The sequence below is a fragment of the Pristiophorus japonicus genome, chromosome 16 (genome assembly GCF_044704955.1).
Source record: "Pristiophorus japonicus isolate sPriJap1 chromosome 16, sPriJap1.hap1, whole genome shotgun sequence".
NCBI classification, from domain to species: Eukaryota; Metazoa; Chordata; class Chondrichthyes; family Pristiophoridae; genus Pristiophorus; species Pristiophorus japonicus.
The window spans coordinates 131833313-131855693 of NC_091992.1; the positions used below are offsets into that span (position 1 = coordinate 131833313).

At 48.1% G+C, this 22381-nt stretch overlaps 1 protein-coding gene across 5 annotated transcripts in view; it reads left to right on the top strand.

The window, feature by feature from the left end:
* cep112 (centrosomal protein 112) overlaps window positions 1–22381 on the top strand; it is a 516124-nt gene that overhangs the window by 135265 nt on the left and 358478 nt on the right. The gene's annotated exons all lie outside the window — the stretch shown is intronic.

A 22381-nucleotide genomic window follows, 5' to 3' on the forward strand; every position in this document is an offset into this window, starting at 1 on the left:
ACAATACACCATTACGGAACAGGTCCAAACAGTAAACATGGTCCATGTGGAATAGTTGTTGCTGAGCCTTCAGGCAGCAAAGCATTCACAGATGAGCTGCTGGCGCAAGGCTCGAGCAATCGTTAAAGGGGCACGACGGCCTGCCCTCCTCCGCCGTTGTCCTCCGGGTTCCGGTGGTTGCATGGCTTCCTCATCCTCTTCCTCCTCCTCATCATTTGTATCTTCCTCCTCATCATCAGCCACTCTCAGCTCAGGTGGGTCTTCTACTACCAGCTGCTGCTGCCTCATGATGGCTAAGTTATGGAGTATGCAGCACGCAACAGTAAACTGATCGACAATCTCAGGGGAGTGTTGCAAGTAGCCTCCGGAATGGTCCAGGCATCGGAAGCGCTGTTGAAGATGCCAATGGACATCTCTATTATGCTGCGCATCGCAATGTGCGACATGTTGTATTCCCGGTCAGCTTCTGTCTGGGATTCGCGTAGGGGCATCATGCGCGAGGTGGCGAGGCCGTACTGTTTGTCCCCCAGCAGCCAGCTTTGCCCATCTGGCTGTTGCTGAAACATGGCATAATAGCGCTCTCTGGTAGGATGAACTCATCATGAGTGCGCCAAGGATATCTTGCATCAACTGACCTGATGCGATGCATGTCGTCACACATGAACTGCACATTCATGGAGTGGAAGCCTTTTCTGTTCCTGTACATCTCTGAATCCTCCAAAGGTGCTTGCAAGGTGATGTAGGTACAATCAATGCAGTCCTGTACCTTTGGGATTCCAGCAATCCTGGAGAAGCCCACAGCCCTTTCACGCATTGCCTGGGCGGTCATGGGGAACTTTATGTCATCATTCCTCTGGGCATATAGTGCAGCAGTCACCTGGCGAATGCAGATATGTGTTGCATGTTGAGAAATGGTGCACACATCCCCAGTTGTGGCCTGGAACGATCCAGATGCATAGAATGAAAGTGCAGCGGTAACCTTCACTTCAACTGACAAAGCAGCCCTCCTGACGCTTCTCAGTTGCAGGTCTGCTGTTACCAACTCTCAGATCTCGGTTACAACTTCTTTGCGGAAACGCAGCCTTCTGACACAGTCTGCATAACTCGGGTGCAGGTACGAACACCTGTCTCGATATACCCGACGTGGGTAAGGCCTCCTGCCCATCATCCGACGTGCTCTCAGATCGTCTCCTCCACAGCACCATCATGCAGAATGCTTGCACGAGGCATGGCACTGTCACTATTGCCCCCATAATTAAATTGTACCTTTGCAAGAAGCTCAAAACAGCAGGACAAGGAGTTAAAGCTGCTTTGTTTTCTCTCTCCCCAAGGTCGACACCCTAGTATGGACCACACCCAAGTCTGCGCATGCGCAATAGGCTTGCTTAGAATGGGAGGCTGAGGACATTTGGGGCAACGAAGTCCAATGCAATTCTTTAATTATTGATTTTTTTCAAAGTACCAACCCGCCACCGCCTGAACGTCTCCTCATCGTGCTCAAGGGTTGGCCGGCAGAATCGTTCCCTCATTCGGACACGGGGGATTGGCAAACATCCTTCCCCCCCCCCCCCCCCAATCCCCGGGCTTCTTTTGATGCTGCTGTATAGTGTCAGGCTTCTCATGGCCTTTAGTTCGGCTTCCACTCTGCCCCCCCCCCCCCCCCCCCCCGGGGCTTGTTTCGAAGCCGAGCCCCTGTGTCCGGGTGAGGGACTGATTCTGCCGGCCGACGCTGCGAACCCTCGAGCCGGGTGAGGAGACATTCGGTGGTGGCGTGGCATGTTGAAAAAAAATCCAAAATTAAAGAATTGCATTAGACTTCCATTTTCTCCATTATAAGTTTGAAAAAATTAAGCTGCATGATGCATATTTAATGTGTTCTTGACTCCCTCCAAAATTTCGCATAAAAACAATGGCATCTTCTGGCACCAATTTTTTAATGCACACTGGTTTTTCTTAAGTGCCCAGAAGGTTTTTTGGGGAGTGGTCACAGACGCCGTCCTAGGAGAAATGTAAGTTGGCCAAACTTGCATAAATGTGAAAAACTGGCACAGACATCAGGTTACGCCCCCTATGACGCAAAAAAACTAACCGATAAAAATCGTAACTAACTTGAGTGATGCTGGCACACAATCTTTGGGGAAACTTGGATATTTTAATTTAGGCCAAAAAATGGCGCATATAACTGGGGAAAATTGAGCCCCACAAGCAGTAAATCTAATTTGCTGCAATGGAATCATTGTAGTACTGAAATGCAAGGTGCATGCCAAATTACCACACTGTTCCTTAATGCAATTCAAACCCATTTTTGCATTGAAATTGCATTGATGACACTGAAAAAAGTTGACATTTATTTGATTGAGTGTAATGGATAGCTAGGAGTGATTTATAAATCAGTACAGTAATGCAAGTGCATAGCTAGCATTTCAAATCATGGGATTGAGATTTTAAAGCAGTTAATGACAGCGATCTGGATCCGGCGATTGGATTACATCCTTACAAGTGCACCTTGGTGTTTGTTATTTGTAATAAATACTGTGTGAAATCTTGCTCTGTTTTTGGACAGTTATTCCCCGCTAGTAGCAGCTGTCCTGGATATTTGATGTTCACACAAGAGGATTAGGAGTTGACACAATGCTTAGGTTGGTTCATCAAAGTGATCTGCAATTCATTACCATGAAGTTCCATGTGCATTTAACGAATGAGAACATTTGGAACAGAAGTAGGCCAATCAGCCTCTCTAGCCTCGTAAGAACATAATAGGAGCAGCATCTCAACTCCTTTTAACCACCTTTGCTACATATCCTTTGAGACCTTTACCTAACAAAAATCTGAGTTTTGAGTAAACGTGCTTCCTAGTTTCACCCTTAACTGGCTGAGTTCTCATTTTAAGATTACATCTCCTTGTTCTTGATTACCTATCGGAGGAAATAATTTCTCTGTATCCCCTCCACTTTCTAAACTCAAGGGAATACAAGGCAAGTTTAAACAACCAGGACTCATAATTTAACCCTTTCAGTCTCGGTATCCTTCAGGTGGATCTGTGCTTTACCCCCGCCAAAACCACTATATCCTTCCTGAGATACGGTTATCAAAACTGAACACAGTACTCCAAATGGGCTTTTACCTAGGCTCGAAGCAACTGAAGCGTAACTTCACTTTTGTATTCCAACTGCCTTGAGATAAAGGCCAACATTCCATTAGCTTTTTTGATTACTTTATGTACCTGTGCACCGGCTTTTAGTGATTTATGTACATGCACACCTACATCCCGTTACTCATCCACCACACTTAGCCGATCACGATTAAGAAAATATTCCGATTTCTCTTTCTGAGATCCAAAGCAGATGACCTCACACATTGAACACGAGCATGGTCAATAAGGGTGTGTCTGTGGATATTGTCTTTTTTGGACTTCCAGAAGGAATTTAACAAGATTCTGCACAGGAGATTATCAAAAATTAAAGCATATGGAATTGACGAATTGGTAATTGGTTGAAAGGTAGGAGATGGAGAGTAGGAATAAAGGGAACATTCTCTGATTGCCAAGATATGACGAGTTGCGTTCCCCATGCATCTGTACTGGGGCTGCAGCTTTTCACCATATAAAACAGATACACCGCTTTGGGTACTGTTGAGGGGGATGACTCATCAGGGGGAAACAGCAGCAGCCAAGTTCATGGCACCGTGGGTGGCTCTGCTGCACAGGAGGGCAGGAAAAAGAGTGGGAAAGCTATAGTGATAGGGGATTCAATTGTAAGGGGAATAGATGGACGTTTCTGCGGCCGCAACCGCGACTCCAGGATGGTATGTTGCCTCCTTGGTGCAAGGGTCAAGGATGTCTCGGAGCGGGTGCAGGACATTCTGAAAAGGGAGGGCGAGCAGCCAGTTGGCGTGGTGCACATAGGCACCAACGATATAGGTAAAAAAACAGGATGAGGTCCTAAGAGACGAATTTAGGGAGCTAGGAGCTAAATTAAAAAGTAGGACCTCAAAAGTAGTAATCTCCGGATTGCTACCAGTGCCACGTGCTAGTCAGAGTAGGAATCGCAGGATAGCTCAGATGAATACGTGGCTTGAGGAGTGGTGCAGAAGGAAGGGATTCAAATTCCTGGGACATTGGAACCGGTTCTGGGGGAGGTGGGACCAGTACAAACTGGACGGTCTGCACCTGGGCAGGACCGGAACCAATGTCCTAGCGGGGGGTGGGGGAAGTTAAACTAACATGGCAGGGGGATGGGAACCTATTCAGGGAGACAGAGTGAAATAAAATGGAAGGAGGAGCAAAAGATAGAAAGGAAAATAGTAAAAGTGGAGGGCAGAGAAACCCAAGGCAAAAAACAAAAAGGGCCACATTACAGCAAAATTCTAAAGGGGCAAAGTGTGTTAAAAAGACAAGCCTGAAGACTCTGTGCCTCAATGCGAGGAGTATTCGGAATAAGGTGGACGAATTAACTGCGCAGACAGCAGTGAACAGATATGATGTAATTGGCATCACGGAGCCATGGCTCCAGGGTGACCAAGGCTGGGAACTCAACATCCATGGGTATTCAACATTTAGGAAGGATAGACAGAGAGGAAAAGGAGGCGGGGTGGCGTTGCTGGTTAAAGAGGAAATTAATGAAATAGTAAGGAGGGACATTAGCCTGGATGATGTGGAATCAGTATGGGTGGAGCTGCGGAATACCAAAGGGCAGAAAACGCTAGTGGGAGTTGTGTACAGACCACCAAACAGTAGTAGTGAGGTTGGGGACAGCATCAAACAAGAAATAAGGGATGTGTGCAATAAAGGTACAGCAGTTATCATGGGTGACTTTAATCTACATATCGATTGGACTAACCAAACTGGTAGCAATGCGGTGGAAGAGAATTTCCTGGAGTGTATTAGGGATGGTTTTCTAGACCAATATGACGAGGAACCAACTAGAGAGCTGGCCATCCTCGACTAGGTGATGTGTAACGAGAAGGGACTAATTAGCAATCTTGTTGTGCGAGGCCCCTTGGGGAAGAGTGACCATAATATGGTTGAATTCTGTATTAAGATGGAGAGTGACACAATTAATTCAGAAACTAGGGTCCTGAACTTAAAGATAGGTAACTTTGATGGTATGAGTCATGAATTGGCTAGAATAGACTGGCAAAGGACACTTAAAGGGTTGACAGTGGATAAGCAATGGCAAACATTTAAAGATCGCATGGATGAACTTTAGCAATTGTACATCCCTGTCTGGAGTAAAAATAAAACGGGGAAGATGGCTCAACCGTGGCTAACAAGGGAAATTAAGGATAGTGTTAAAACCAAGGAAGAGGCATATAAATTGGCTTTTTAAAAAAAAAAAGCAACAAACCTGAGGACTGGGAGAAATTTAGAATTCAACAGAGAAGGACAAATGGTTTAATTAAGAGGGGGAAAATAGAGTATGAGAGGAAGCTGGCAGGGAACATAAAAACTGACTGCAAAAGCTTCTATAGATATGTGAAGAGAAAAAGATTAGCGAAGATAAACATAGGTCCCTTGCAGTCGGATTCAGGTGAATTTATAATAGGGAACAAAGAAATGGCAGACCAATTGAACAAATACTTTGGTACTGTCTTCACGAAGGAAGACACAAATAACCTTCCGAAAGTACTTAGGGGTCAATGGATCTAGTGAGAAGGAGGAACTGAAGGATATCATTATTAGGCGGAAAATTGTGTTAGGGAAATTGATGGGATTGAAGGCTGATAAATCCCCAGGGCCTGATAGTCTGCATCCCAGAGTACTTAAGGAAGTGGCCCTAGAAATAGTGGATGCATTGGTGGTTATTTTCCAACAGTCTATCGACTCTGAATCAGTTCCTATGGACTGGAGGGTAGCTAATGTAACAGCACTTTTTAAAAAAGGAGGGAGAGAGAAAACGGATAATTATAGACTGGTTAGCCTGACATCAGTTGTGGGGAAAATATTGGAATCAATCATTAAGGACGAAATAGCAGCGCATTTGGAAAGCAGTGACAGGATCAGTCCAAGTCAGCATGGATTTATGAAAGGGAAATCATGCTTGATGAATCTTCTGGAATTTTTTGAGGATGTAACTAGCAGAGTGGACAAGGGCGAACCAGTAGATGTGGTGTATTTGGACTTTCAAAAGGCTTTTGACAAGGTCACGCACAAGAGATTGATGTGCAAAATCAAAGCGCGTGGTATTGGGGGTAATGTACTGACGTGGATAGAGAACTGGTTGGCAGAGAGTCGGGATAAACGGGTCCTTTTCAGAATGGGACGCAGTGACTTGTAGAGTGCTGCAGGGTTCAGTGCTGGGACCCCAGCTCTCTACAATATACATTAATGATTTAGATGAAGGAATTGAGTGTAATATATTCAAGTTTGCAGATGATACTAAACTGGGTGGCGATGTGAGCTGTGAGGAGGACGCCAAGAGGCTGCAGGGTGACTTGGACAGGTTAGGTGAGTGGGCAAATGCATGGCAGATGCAGTATAATGTGGATAAATGTGAGGTTATCCATTTTGGGGGCAAAAACACAAAGGCAGAATATTATCTGAATGGCGACAGATTAGGAAAAGGGGAGGTGCAACGAGACCTGGGTGTTATGGTACATCAGTCATTGAAAGTTGGCGTGCAGGTACAGCGGGCGGTGAAGAAGGCAAATGGTATGTTGGTCTTCATAGCTAGGGGATTTGAGTGTAAGAGCAGAGAGGTCTTACTGCAGTTGTACAGGGCCTTAGTGAGGCCTCACCTGGAATATTGTGTTCAGTTTTGGTCTCCTAATCTGAGGAAGGACGTTCTTGCTATTGAGGGAGTGCAGCGAAGCGAAGGTTCACCAGACTGATTCCAGGGATGGCTGGATTGCCATATGAGGAGAGACTGGATCAAATGGGCCTTTATTCACTGGAGTTTAGAAGGATGAGAGGGGATCCCAAAGAAACGTATAAGATTCTGACAGGACTGGACAGGTTCGATGCGGGAAGAATGTTCCCGATGTTGGGGAAGTCTAGAACCAGGGGACATAGTCTTAGGATAAGTGGTAGGCCATTTAGGACTGAGATGAGGAGAAACTTTTTCACTCAGAGAGTTGTTAACCTGTGGAATTCCCTGCCACAGAGAGTTGTTGATGCCAGTTCATTGGATATATTCAAGAGGGAGTTAGATATGGCCCTTACAGCTAAAGGGATCAAGGGGTATGGAGAGAAAGCAGGAAAGGGGTACTGAGGGAATGATCAGCCATGATCTTATTGAATGGCGGTGCAGTCTCGAAGGGCCAAATGGCCTACTCCTGCACCTATTTTCTATGTTTCTATGTTAATGACTTGGATGAAGGAACAGAGAGTAGTATATCCAAGTTTGCAAATTACCTGAAGTTAGAAGGCTCAGTAATGTGTGTAGATGGGAGCAGGAAATTACAAAAGGACATAGACAGATTAAGTTAGTCAACAAAACTATGACAGATGGTGACTGGAGTGCTCTCCGACTATATAAAGAAGACAAAATACCAGTGGTACAAGGGAACCTGAAAATAATTAAGGGGAGCAACTCAGTGGCTTTAATATAAAATTTTTAAAATGGTAATGGAGAAAATAATGGAATAAGGTGGACAAATCTCCAGGACCTGATGCTTTCCACTCCAAGATATTGAAAGAAATAGGTGAGGAAACTGCAGGTGCATTCGTTCCAATTTTCCAAAACGCTCTAGATTCAGGAATTGTGCCCTTGGATTGGACTCTTGTAAATGTCACAAGAAGGGAGAAACCAGGTAACGACAGATTTGTCAGTTTGAAATCAGTTGTGGAGTAGTTACTGGAATCTATCATCATGGACAGCATGACTAAGCACTTGGACAAAGAGCTGATCAAAGAGTCAGCATGGATTTGTGAAGGGTAGGTCATGTCTGACTAGGAAGGTGCTAGTATGGGACATAGAGATCTGGGGTGCAGATCTTGAAAGTGTGTGCAGGTAGAAAAGGCGATAAAAAGGCAAATGGGATTCTGGGGTTTATATGCAGAGGTTGACTATAAATGTAAGGAAGTGTTGAATTTTCACAAAATACTGTTTCGGCCTCTATCGGCGCATTGTGTGCAGTTCTGGATGACCCATTATAAGAATAATATCAGAACTGTTGGAAGGGTACATCAAAGATTTATCTGAAATATACCAAGAATAACGTTTAGAATTATGTGAGATAATTGAATATTTTATGCAACTTGCTTTCGGTTACGATCATTCAGTAATGAAGTTTCAGGAGTTTAGAGTTATCAGTGCATTTAGTATTCTCCTTTTATATGTGTTTGTTGATTGGTTTCACATTTGAGATATTTAATAAAGAATTTTTCATCAGAATTCTTGTTAATAGCGAAGGTTTTTTGTTGAATTTTTGGTTCAATTTCAAGAGGCTCCAGTTATGAACTGCAGTGGTATTTTATTCTTTCAAGTACCGTATATACTCGCGTATCCTGCGATCTCGCGTATCCTGCGATCTCGCGTATCATGCGACCCCTAAATTTTCGTCCCCAAAACATGATTTTACCATATATCTCATGTATCATGCGAGTCACTTTTTTGAGATCGAATACAGACCTTAACATGAAACATCGAGTGGATTCTGCTCTCTCTCCGTGCTCTCTCTCCATACTCTCTCTCCGTGCTCTCTCTCCGTATTCTCCTCCGCGACTCTCTCTCCCCCCCGACCTCCGCGACTCTCTCCCCCCCGACCTCCGCGACTCTCTCTCCCCCCCCCCCCCGGCCTCCGCGACTCTCTCTTCCCCCCCCCCCGACCTCCGCGACTCTCTCTCCCCCCCCGACCTCCGCGACTCTCTCTCCCCCCCGACCTCCGCGACTCTCTCTCCCCCCCCCCGACCTCCGCGACTCTCTCTCCGCCCCCCCCCGACCTCCGCGACTCTCCCCCCCCGACTTCCGCGACTCTCTCTCCCCCCCCGACCTCCGCGACTCTCTCTCCCCCCCGACCTCCGCGACTCTCTCTTCCCCCCCCCCGACCTCCGCGACTCTCTCCCCCCCGACCTCCGCGACTCTCTCTCCCCCCCCGACCTCCGCGACTCTCTCTCCCCCCCCCCCGACCTCCGCGACTCTCTCTCCCCCCCCCGACCTCCGCGACTCTCTCCCCCCCCCCGACCTCCGCGACTCTCTCCCCCCCCCGACCTCCGCGACTCTCTCTCCCCCCCCCGACCTCCGCGACTCTCTCCCCCCCCCGACCTCCGCGACTCTCTCTCCCCCCCCCGACCTCCGCGACTCTCTCTCCCCCCCGACCTCCGCGACTCTCTCTCCCCCCCCCCGACCTCCGCGACTCTCTCTCCCCCCTCCCCGACCTCCGCGACTCTCTTCCCCCCCCCGACCTCCGCGACTCTCTCTCCCCCCCCCGACCTCCGCGACTCTCTCTCTCCCCCCCCCCGACCTCCGCGACTCTCTCTCCCCCCCGACCTCCGCGACTCTCTCTCCCCCCTCCCCGACCTCCGCGACTCTCTTCCCCCCCCCGACCTCCGCGACTCTCTCCCCCCCCCGACCTCCGCGACTCTCTCTCTCCCCCCCCCCCCGACCTCCGCGACTCTCTCCCCCCCCCGACCTCCGGGACTCTCTCTCTCTCCCCCCCCCGACCTCCGCGACTCTCTCTCTCCCCCCCCCCCGACCTCCGCGACTCTCTTCCCCCCCCCGACCTCCGCGACTCTCTCTCCCCCCCCCCGACCTCCGCGACTCTCTCTCCCCCCCCGACTTCCGCGACTCTCTCTCCCCCCCCCGACCTCCGCGACTCTCTCTCCCCCCCCGACCTCCGCGACTCTCTCTCCCCCCCCGACCTCCGCGACTCTCTCTCCCCCCCCGACCTCCGCGACTCTCTCTCCCCCCCCCGACCTCCGCGACTCTCTCTCCCCCCCCGACCTCCGCGACTCTCTCTACCCCCCCCGACCTCCGCGACTCTCTCCCCCCCGACCTCCGCGACTCTCTCTCCCCCCCCAGACCTCCGCGACTCTCTCTCCCCCCCGACCTCCGCGACTCTCTCTCCCCCCCCCGACCTCCGCGACTCTCTCCCCCCTGACCTCCGCGACTCTCTCTCCCCCCCCCGACCTCCGCGACTCTCTCTCCCCCCCCCGACCTCCGCGACTCTCTCTCCCCCCCCGACCTCCGCGACTCTCTCCCCCCCGACCTCCGCGACTCTCTCTCCCCCCCCGACCTCCGCGACTCTCTCTCCCCCCCCGACCTCCGCGACTCTCTCTCCCCCCCCGACCTCCGCGACTCTCTCTCCCCCCCGACCTCCGCGACTCTCTCTCCCCCCCCGACCTCCGCGACTCTCTCTCCCCCCCCGACCTCCGCGACTCTCTCTCCCCCCCCCGACCTCCGCGACTCTCTCTTCCCCCCCCCCCGACCTTCGCGACTTTCTCTCCCCCCCCGACCTCCGCGACTCTCTCTCCCCCTGACCTCCGCGACTCTCTCTCCCCCCCCCGACCTCCGCGACTCTCCCCCCCCCGACCTCCGCGACTCTCCCCCCCCGACTTCCGCGACTCTCTCTTCCCCCCCCCGACCTCCGCGACTCTCTCTCCCCCCCGACCTCCGCGACACTCTCCCCCCCGACCTCCGCGACTCTCTCCCCCCCCGACCTCCGCGACTCTCCCCCCCCGACCTCCGCGACTCTCTCTCCCCCCGACCTCCACGACTCTCTCCCCCCCGACCTCCGCGACTCTCTCTCCCCCCGACCTCCACGACTCTCTCCCCCCCCGACCTCCGCGACTCTCTCTCCCCCCCCGACCTCCGCGACTCTTTCTCCCCCCCGACCTCCGCGACTCTCTCTCCCCCCCCCGACCTCCGCGACTCTCTCCCCCCCCCCCGACCTCCGCGACTCTCTCCCCCCCCCCCGACCTCCGCGACTCTCTCTCCCCCCCCGACCTCCGCGACTCTCTCCCCCCCCCGACCTCCGCGACTCTCTCTCCCCCCCCGACCTCCGCGACTCTCTCTCCCCCCCCGACCTCCACGACTCTCTCCCCCCCCGACCTCCGCGACTCTCTCTCCCCCCCCGACCTCCGCGACTCTCTCTCCCCCCCCGACCTCCGCGACTCTCTCTCCCCCCCCCGACCTCCGCGACTCTCTCTCCCCCTGAAGAGAAGAATTTCAGCAGGAGTCAAATGGATTTTTTTTTGCATTGGGAGGATGTAATTAGTGGTGTGCTGCAGGAACTTGGCTTGTTTTCCACATAAACTAATGATTTGGTCATGAGTATCGAGGAACTAATATCAACCAGGGATATTCGATTTACAACCATCATGGAGAGTGAGAGGAGAAACCAAGAGAAATGTCTTTACATAGTGGATTGTTGGAGCATGCCGAGATTCAGCGTGGATACGGTCTGCTTAAGAGCCTAACAGCCTAATCTTAGCCAGCACTTCACACCCGCAAATTTTGTATCTCGCGTATCATGCGACCCCCCAAATTTAGGTTACAATTTAGGTCTTCAAAAGTCGCATGATGCGCGAGTATATACGGTAGCTTTTCCTAGAAATTGTACATTTGCTGCACATGAAACCTGGTCTGAGTGTTCTGTTTTTAATGTTCCGCTCATAAGCACCCTCTCTCCATCCCACCCCAGTCCCCTCCTCTCGCCCTTTACGATGCAACATTTAGTTTTGGCTTATTTCCACATTTCACAGTTGTTTCAAATCCAAATACACTGCTTAAATTATGCAAACTGAAGCTCTGTTTTTGCTTGCAACTGCAAAATGGACAACAAGATGAAGTAATCACCAAATGTCTACATTGCCATGGCGATCCTTGCCCATGTGCAGCAATGAGCACATGGTCTATACAAAGTTGTTTGGGTGTTTATGTTCCTGGAAATAACCTGTGCTGTTCCTGAGATTGTGCACTCATTGAAAATTATGTTAGTTTGGAGTAATCTCCTGCAGTCAGATTAAAATTCATTCCAGTAAGAAGGGAAAATCACAAATGCTTTATGCTGGCTTTGCTTTTTTTTTGATGTACTAGTAGATCTCATGTGGTGTTGCCTACAGTAAGTCGGAAGATGTACTGGTTTATAGCAAATGTTGCATCGTAAAGGGCGAGTGAATCATACCATGGGATGACCATGTAGTACACTGTTGCGATGGAGGTTCTCTTTTTGAGTTGGCCATTGGGTTAAGGCCAGAAAGCCCAATTTCTGGAAATAAACAAATTTGGAGGTCACTCAGAATTTAATTAATTAGCCAAGGAACTTTGCAGATTGGAATACTGTGAGAAAATCATGATCCAGCCAGGGCTGATCAAAAATGGAGTAAAATTGTGACACAGGAGATAAGTGAGAAAAACGAAGAGTGCCCACAGACGCAAGACTTAAAATTATAGAATCGTACAGCACAGAAGGAGGCCATTCAGTCCATTGTGCCTGTGCCGGCTCTTTGAAAGAGCTATCCAATTATTCCCATTCACTTGCCCTTTCCCCCAGAGGCCAGCAAATTTTTCCTGTTCCAGTACATATCCTCTTCTTTTTTGAAAGTTATTATTGAATCTGCTTCCACCACCCTTTCAGGCAGTGCATTCCAGATTATAACAATTTGTTGCATGAAAACATTGCTTCTTAAATTTCCTCTGGTTCTTTTGCCAATTATCTTAAATCTTTGTCCTCTGGTTACCAACCCTCCTGCCAATTGAAACAGTTTCTCCTTATTTACTCTGTTAAAACCATTCATAATTTTGAATACCTCTATTAAATCTCGCCATAACCTTCTCTGCTCCAAGGAGAATAATCCCAGCTTCTCCAGTCTTCATGTAACTCTTCATCCCTGGTATCATTCTAGTAAACCTCCTCTGCACCCTCTCCAAGGCCTTGACATCCTTTCTATAAAGTGTGCTGCCCAGTATTGGACACAAGGGGCCCAAGTTTCCACATGATTTGCGCCTGATTTTTAGGAGCAACTGGTGGAGAACGGACTATCTTAGAAATTGCAATTCTCCACATTTTTTTTTATCTGCAGTTCTAGTCAGGTAGAACAGTTCTACTTTGGAACAGAATTTTTTCTTCAAAAGGGGGCGTGTCCGGCCACTGACGCCTGATTTGAAAGTTTCCACAGTGAAAACGTACTCCAAACTAACTTAGAATGGAGCAAGTGAAGATTTTTGTAGAACTGAAAAAACCTGTTCTACACATTAAAAAATCAGGCGCAAGTTACAAATTAGGCGTCCAGAACGAGGTGGGGGGGGGAAAAGGAAGTCATTAAATTCTACAATAAATCCTTATTTATACTTATACAAATATTATACAAATAAAGCCAACCTGAATAAAAATTTATAAGCAAAGAAAAGATTAAATAAACCATCTTCCTACCTGTGTGAAAGTGCTTCAGCCAGGGAGAATGCTGCAGCAAGCCTCACAAAACGAGGCAGCCGTTCCCGAACGCGGGCTGGGGGGAGGTAACCGACCAAACGCGGGTGGGGGGGTGGGGGGGGGAGGAAGCCGTTCCAGACGGCGGGCGAGCGACAGGCGGGAGGAGGGGGGGGGGGGGGGAAGCCGTTCCAGACGGCGGGCGAGCGACAGGCGGGAGGAGGGGGGGGGGGGGGGAAGCCGTTCCAGACGGCGGGCGGGAGGGAGGGAACCGACCGAACGCGGGGGGGGGCGGGGGAGCCGTTCCAGACGGCGGGCGGGAGGGAGGGAACCGACCGAACGCGGGGGGGGGGCGGGGAAGCCGTTCCAGACGGCGGGCGAGCGACCGAACACAGGGGAGGGGGGGGGAGGAAGCCGTTCCAGACAGCGGGAGAAGGAGACAGAAGGCTGCAGGAAGCCTCAGAAATTGAGGAGCCATTTCCCAACGGCAGTGCTGATGTGCTGATGGCAATGGGCTTTTATTAAAAAATGTTCAAAAATTAAACAGCTACAAAGAACTACAAAAATGGCCGAGTGCCAATGTTTCCTTCACACTGCGTGTGCGCGAATGCTCCAACGCGCATGCGCAGCGTTGCCGGCAGGAAAAAAACTAATTTAAATAGTACCCCCTCCCACTTACAAAATCGGTGCGAGTGTAGGCTCCGCCCCCCTGGGCGCCGCGCCAAACAGACAAGGAGCTGCAGGGCTCTCCAGAATCGCGAGTTTTTTTTCCGGCGGCGTTTTAGGCGCGAAAAATGGGCGCCCAGCTCGGAGGGGCGCCCGTTTTTTATCGTGTGGCAACTTGGGCCCAATATTCTAGCTGAGGCCTAACCAATCATTTCTAATGGTTTAGCATAACTTCCTTTCTTATGTTCTCTATGCCTCTGATTATAAAGCCCAAGATCCCTTATGCTTTTTTAACAGCCTTATCAACTTGCCTTGCCCTTAAAATACTTTAATATATTACTAGCTTTTCTACTGTGCTGATGCTCATGGTGAGTAAAAAGGTTTATAAGAACAAGGGTATTATTCCAGCTAATACCAGGAACACTGTCTTATCAGCACTGCGATGGCCAGGAAATCTTGGACCCATAAAAAGAGTCCAGAATTTGGCGGTACTGGGACGGCGTATCGTGGCATGGGAGTATTTTCAAGAATTCCAAAGGTCTGGAAACACTGAGGTGGGCCCTGGAATTCTGTGAACATGGGATGGGGAGGTTTTAGGGACCCGATAGATTCTGAGTTTATTGGGACAGGGTTATTAGGATCTGGGTGCATTGGGGTTGATTCTGGGATTAGGGAGCACCTGGCCTCCGACATTTTACAATAATGGGGTTTGTTAAGCCCACCCTGCGAGGTTCCTAGCCAATTAAAAGGAAGCGGGTCTGATGACGCATCATCAGCCAATTTCCTTAAAGGGACCATGTCCACATTCATTTTGACAGATGTGCTGTCCGTGTCCTGCTGCAAACACTGACAATCACTGCACAAAGGTTCACGGTTGTACCCAGGCTTTCCCATGACTGCCTCCATATGCTTATGGAGGGAGTCACAGCAAGCAGGGCAGTTCTTTTCCCTTCCAATGGGTGGAAGAGACCTACCCAGGACACCAGCACAGCCTGGTTGCAACTTGCACAGGAGGGCACAAGCAGGGATGTCATCAGGAGGACCTAGCTGCAGTGGCGCAAACCTTTCAGTGATCTCCGTAGATCACGAAACGTTACTGCAAAGCCATACTCAACCTCATCTTGCTGTGTCACTCATCACATCCCCATCACTCTGCCTTCCTTACCCTACTCCTGCACATCCTTACACCAACTTACCTTGCATCTCCACCCATCCCTCTCTATCTACATTATCACTTCCCCATCTCACTAGCCACCCCTCACACTCATCCTCATCTTTGACAATCATGCCAACTAACAACACACAAGGAAGGTAGGCACTTGGATGTTATTGCCAATGTTCATGCAAACAGAAGCGATCTGCCAATGGTGAGAGAGGTTGCTCCAAGGAGGTGACACTGGATAGAGAATTCACTGCAAACAATTCAAACCTCCATAAAGCTGAAAAGTGTATTCCAAATCCTGAAGGCTCCAGCTTCTAAGATTGGAAATTGAACAGCTATGAAATGGGAGCTTTTATACCACTTTTGCAGCCGTCAACTATTCACAGCAATGGGGAGTCATTGGGAACCCGACACACTTACCTGACATGACCCCCGGACCTGGTAAAATGCTGCTCCGATACCTTTAAGCAGCTTCTTAAGTATCTCAATTACCTGACCCACCGCTTAGTGCAAACCGCAAGCAGAGCCAGCACTTGGAATATTAGCAAGGAGGCGGGTTCAGAGCGGACTTCTGCCCTGCTTTGAACCACTGCCATTTTGAAAGCGGATCCGCCTCCAAACTCTCACTCGCAGCGCCGGTAAGATTTCGACCTCAGAATGCACAGATAGCACACGGGGGGAATGCTGTGAATTGAACCTGTTGGGAAAGCACAGATATGGTTGAAAGCTCTGGACAACTCTTACGAGGTAAAAATATCTAGTCGAATCGTAGGCGTTTTGAGTCCTTGAAGTAAAATAATTAATGGAGATGTTAAAAGGCGCAAAAGAATTAAATAGGAAACTATAATCATGTTATTGTGAAATGCATTTTTTTTTTAAATTTGCTTAAAATCTAATTTTGGGTAAAATTTCAGTTATTGAGGGAAAAATGGCATCTGAAATTTTTTTCAGAAAGTATTCTGAACATGTCAATTGGTTCATCATCAAACTGATAGGAAACTGTAGGGAAATGCCATAAAAAATGTTTACTTAGATTCAATGTTAAATGTTGATGTAAAAGAGATACTAAAAAATCATAACAGGATGTAAGGATTGTGGACAAAGTATACTCGTGTAAGATTTTTAATAGCTGACATAGATAGTGATCAGAGCTGTATGTTTTGACACTAATGAATTGTTTCATATTCTTCGCAAGTTGCTTTGCACTTCTCTTCCAATCCCACTTTTCTGTCTTCACCATATACCATTCCAGAGGAGAGGTCAGACAGATGGCCTTCTCCCAGGCTTTTGCTGATGGAACTTTGTTTACAGTAACAAGCCTGGATTCCTTTGTAATCTAGAGTTTGTTCTGGGTTTGGGGGAGGATCTAGCAGCACCCTCCAACGCCCCCACCCTCTCGGCCCAGGATTCTTCAGCACCTGTTTCTGTGCTGTATTTACTTTGTTAATACTTGTATATTGAGTTGATTAATGAAAAGAGTAGAGAGGTGTAGAGAGAAGGAGATTCTGAAGTTCGTATCCCAGGTGTGTGTTAAATTTGTTGATCTCGGCTGGGAAAGCATTAAGCATACGTGTGGACATTGAGAGAGTGGACTGTGATGCATCCTGTATATACCCTAAACAGCCTGGTAACCGTCACTGAACAGGCTCACATAGTATGAATGGTCACCTATCATAGATGGATATGTATCCCAGGAGAGAGGCAGAGAAAAAGTAAATAATTATGTAAGTGATTTTGAACCTGTCCAGTGTGAACCACTTTATTTAAATCCCTATGTGTTTCTTGACACACAACTGGTCTTATTGGATGTGTACTCTGCTCTGAGGTTAAGGCAGAGAGTGAACAGCAGGCAGATGGATTCATTGTTTATCAGTTGTGGCTGAGTATTAAGATTTTTCCCCATTACCTGTTCCTGTTATATTGGACCTTTATCCTCACACTGGCACTAGCATTTTGGCCGTTAGAAAAGTGAAGTACATTCATCGTCTGAGATGTTGCCTCTGGCCCAGAGGTGATCAGATAAGAATAGACAAGCTAACAGCACTGATCGGTAGTTCAAAGCAGATGGAGCCTTAGGCATCAGATAATGAGGAGCCCATATTCATAGAGTTGTTTATAAAGTAGGAAATTAAACAGATCAAATAGATTATAATTTTTTTTAAGCAAATACGTGCAAAGCAGGCATAACCAAAATTGGTATCCAAAGGATAACATTAAGACCTGCATAAACAAAACAAAACAAAATTTCAGTTGTCAAAAACTGCTCACAGTTAATGTATATTGCAGCAGGCTAGAACATTAAATAGATGAAGTATCAGTTAAAGAGTAATAAATCAAGGTGATCAAATCAGTTTTTGCCAGAGGAAAAAGTGAAGTTTATCACACTGAGGGTCTTTGTGATGGAATAGGCCAGGGGCATTTTTGCTACATGAGATGCATAATACTAAGGAAGTTGCACTCCAGTAGATGCATTCTGAAAACTGCTGCCCGTTCAGGTGACCTTCGTGTGCTTTCGGTGGTGGAATGCCACGACTCACAGCACATTGGAGTAGCAGTGTTGCACCTCAGCAGTTGGGTTGTTGAATTGTTGTGGAAAATCAACAAGCAAATGCCACGTCCCTTTGCATGTGAAGGATGATAAATTAGAGGACAAGGTGTCCGTGAACAGCTATCAAAACCCCTTTGAGTACCTTCGTCATAGAATCATTCAATCAAATAGCACAGGAGGAGGCCATTTGGTCTGTTGTGCCTGTTCCGGCACTTTTAAGAGCTATCCAAATAGTCCCACTTCCCTGCTCTTTTTCCATAGCCCTGCAATATTTTCCTCTTCAGGTATTTATTCAATTCACTTTTGAAAGTTATTATTGAATCTACTTCCACAATCTTTGAAGCAGTACATTCCAGATCATCATAACTCGCTGTGTAAAAAGAATGTTTTCTCATCTCCCCTCTGGTCCTTTTCCAATTATCTTAAATCTGTGACCTTTGTATATCGACCCTTCTGTCAGTGGAAACAGTTTCTTCCGATCTACTCTATCTTAGCTGTCTCTGTTGTAAGGAGAACAATCTCAGCTTCTAGTTTTTCCACTTAACTGAAGTCTTGCATCTCAGGTATCACTCCGGTAAATATTGTCTGCACCCTTTCTAAAGCTTTAATATCCTACCTAAAGTGTGATTTTTCTTTTGTTGCTCTTTGTCTGATCTCCATCTGGCGCTTCCTCATATGGCTGAAATCGGGTGCTTAGATGTGAGGAATTGCGAACGGGTACTTGTGTCCTACCACTCAGGAATGCAGTGTGCTGTGAAGAGCATTGCACCAGTAGCAGTCTGTGATTTCATAGAATCATAGAAATTTACAGCACAGAAGGAGGCCATTTCGGCCCATCGTGTCCGCGCTGGCCGACCAAGAGCTATCCAGCCTAATCCCACCTTCCAGCTCTTGGGCTCAATTTTCCCCAGTGATTTGTGCTGTTTTTTTGGCGCGTGCCACTTTTTTTGGCCTAAATTTTAAAAATCCAAGTTTCCCCAAAGATTGTGCGCCAGTGTAACTCAGTTAGTTATGACTTTTTTAGGTTAGTTTTTTTTTGCATCGTAGGGTGCGTAACCTGATGTCTGCGCCAGTTTTTCACAATTATGCAGGTTTGGCCAACCTACATTTCTCCTCGAATGGCGGATGTGACCACTCCCAAAAAAGCATCTGCACGCTTAAGAAAATCCAGCGCACATCAAAAAATTGGCGCAGAAATACGCCATTGTTTTTAGGCGAAGTTTTGGAGAGAGTCAAGAACACACAAAAATGCATCATCAAGCTTAAATTTTTCCAACTGAAAACGCAGAAAATGGAAGTTTCATTAAATTTGGATTTTTATTTTTAAAGTGCCACGCCACCACCAAACGTCTCCAAACTGGGCTCAAGGGTCGGAGCGTCGGCTGGAGACAGGGGCTCAGGGCTCGGCTTGAAAAGAAGCCCGGGGGGCGGTGTGGAAGCTGAACTGAAGCGATGAGAACCCTTACACTATGCATCAAAAGAAGCCCCGGGGGGGGCGGGGCGGGGCGGGAGTGTTGTTTCCTGATCTAAGCAAGCCTATTGCACATTCTCAGATCTGGGTATGGTCCATTCTAGGGTGTCGACCTTGGGGAGAGAGACAACAAAGAAACTTGTGCTGCCTGCCGTTTTGAGCTTCTTGCAAAGGTACAATTTAACCATGGGGTCAATACTGACAATTCCATACCTCATGTATGATGGTGCTGCAGAGGAGACAATTGATTCGATGTCATCGCATGAGGAATCTCCGAGCATGGATGATGGGCAAGAGGCCTTATCCACGTCAGGTATATCGAGACAGGCATACATACCTGCACCTGAGTGATGCAGACTGTGTCAGAAGGCTGCGTTTCTGCAAAGAAGTTGTAACCGAGATCTGTGAGTTAGTAAAAGCAGACCTGCAACCTAGAAGCATCAGGAGGACTGCTTTGTCAGTTGCAATGAAGGTTACAGCTGCACTTTCATTCTATGCATCATGATCGTTCCAGGGCACAACTGGGGATATGTGCCCCATTTCTCAACATGCAACTCATATCTGCATTCGGCAGGTGACTGATGCACTATATGCCCGTGGTAATGACTACATAAAGTTCCCCATGACCGCCCAGGCAATGTATGAAATTGCTGTGGGCTTCTCCAGGATTGCTAGCTTCCCAAAGGTACAGGGCTGCATTGATTGTAACAACACCGCCTTGTGAGCACCTTTGGAGGATTCCGAGATGTACAGGAACAGAAAAGATTTACTCTCCGTTTATGTATAGCTCATATGATGCGATGCATATCATCAGACGTCAGTTGATGCAAGATACCCTGGGAGCAACCTGATGCGTTCATCCTACGCGAGAGCGCTATATCTGCCATGTTTCAGCAGCAGCCAGAAGGGCAGAGCTGGCTACTGGGAGACAAAGGGAACGGCCTCGCCACCTGGCTCATGACACCCCTACGCATAACCCGGACGGAAACTGACCGGGAATACAACATGTCGCACATTGCGACGTGCAGCATAATAGAGAAACATAGAAAATAGGTGTTGTTTTGTGTTAGTGGACCAAATAATGGAAATGTTTCTTCTTTACTTCAAAAAGTTGTGTTAATAATGGAACAAATAATGGAAATGATTCAGTTATAATTTAAAATATATTTTATTCAGAAGCTTAACGAATATTTGTTTGCACTTAACTTTAATAAAAATATTATTGTATCAAACTTTAAAGTTAAGATCACTTACAAACTTATAAGATTGTAAATTTACATAACTTACAAAAAACTTCTAATTTCTGAACAGTAACAACAATAATAAAAGGAACAGCAGCAAAGAAAGGCTGCACCCATCTCTCCTCCACTTTATTCTAAGACCGCCCGCTATGCTTGGTCTTGTTGATAGTGGTGGCGGCGCAGTGTTTCTCGGGTTGGTACCAAACTTATTCTTTCGAACATCTTTGGTAATGCGCACTTCTTGATGGCGGGGGGGTGGGGTGGGGTGGGGGAGGCGGTAATGTGGAAGACCCAGAGGCTGGTCTGGGGATTGGAGTGAGAGTGGCTGTTGATTCTGTCAATGGGCGCGGGGTCTGGGCGTATTTATTGGATGTGCCTTGCTGCATCCCACTGGGACCCACAGCCTCGGATGGTGGGGCTCTGGGTGTGCCTCGCTGCACCCCACTGGGACCCGCAGCATCGGAAGGTAAGGCCCTCGGTCTGCCTCGCTGCACCCCACTGGGACCCACAGCATCGGACGGTGGGGCCCTGGGTGTGCGGGGTCTTATTGCAGCAGCTAACTCCGACATTCCCTCCCTCATATGCTCTGACATTTTATCCATTGCCTGCGCTATTCCCTCCTTCATGTGCCTGGACAGTGCTCCCATTTCTTGAGAGTGTTGTTAGTTCTCTCGACAGTCCCGATACCTCATCACCCACCCCACTGATGGTGTCCAGGAGTGATCGCGTAAGGTCAATACTCTCCGCACTCATTGCCATCATCTGAACCACATCTGTTGGATCCTGCACCTCAGGAGAGCACTGTCGAACTCTCCTTCCCCTCCTCACCCTAGGTGTGGCTCATTTCACTGCATCCCACTGGGACCCGCAGTCTTGGACGGTGGGGCCCTGGATGTGCCTTGCTGCATCCCACTGGGACCCGCAGCCTCGGACGGTGGGGCTTAGGGTGTGCCTCGCTGCACCCCACTGGGACCTGCAGCATCGGAAGGTAGGGCCCTGGGTGTGCCTCGCTGCACCCCACTGGGACCCGCAGCCTCGGACTGTGGGAAACCATGGAATGTCCCAGCAACCATTTGCCACTGTTCTGCCCACCTGACCAGTACATTGATATCTTCCTGCAATCCGCAGCATTCTTCTTCATTATCAACCACACAAACTATTTTAGTGTCATCTGCAAACTTCTTAATCATACCCCCAACATTCAAGTCCAAGTCATTGATATATACCACAAAAAGCAAGGGACCCAGCACTGAGCCCTGCGGAACCCCACTGGATATACCCATCAACCATTACCCTTTGCTTCCTGCCTCTGAGCCAATTTTGGATCCAACTTGCCACTTTGCCCTGGATCCCGTGGGCTTTTACTTTCGTGACCAGTCTGCCATGTGGGACCTTATCAAAAGCTTTGCTAAAATCCATATACATTACATGATACACACTGCCCTCATCGATCCTCCTGGTTACCTCCTCGAAAAATTCAATCAAGTTAGTCAGACACGATCTTCCTTTAACAAATCCATGCTGACTGTCCTTGATTAATCCACGTCTTTCCAAATGAAGATTTATCCTGTCCTTCAGGATTTTTTCTAATAATTTTCCCACCACCGAGGTTAGGTTGACTCGCCTGTAATTACTCGGTCTATCCCTTTCTCCCTTTTAAACAAAGGTACGACATTAGCAGTCCTGTGGTGCCACACCTGTAGCCAGAGAGGATTGGAAAATGATGGTCAGAACCTCTGCTATTTCTCTTTTGCTTCTCTTAACCCATTATTTGGGTTAATAATGTTTGGAGTGCTTATGAAATACAGATCCTGTATACAACAGATACAATATCCTTAATTTTTTCAGCTCATTGTCTGTAAAGTTGAGGCTGCGGTAACGAATGTTTCATCGAAGATCTGAAGAAAAGTACAAATTGTCAAATAATTTATGGCCCAAACGGCACATGCAATTTGTCCATTTTTGGCACAAGAAATTTATTGTTG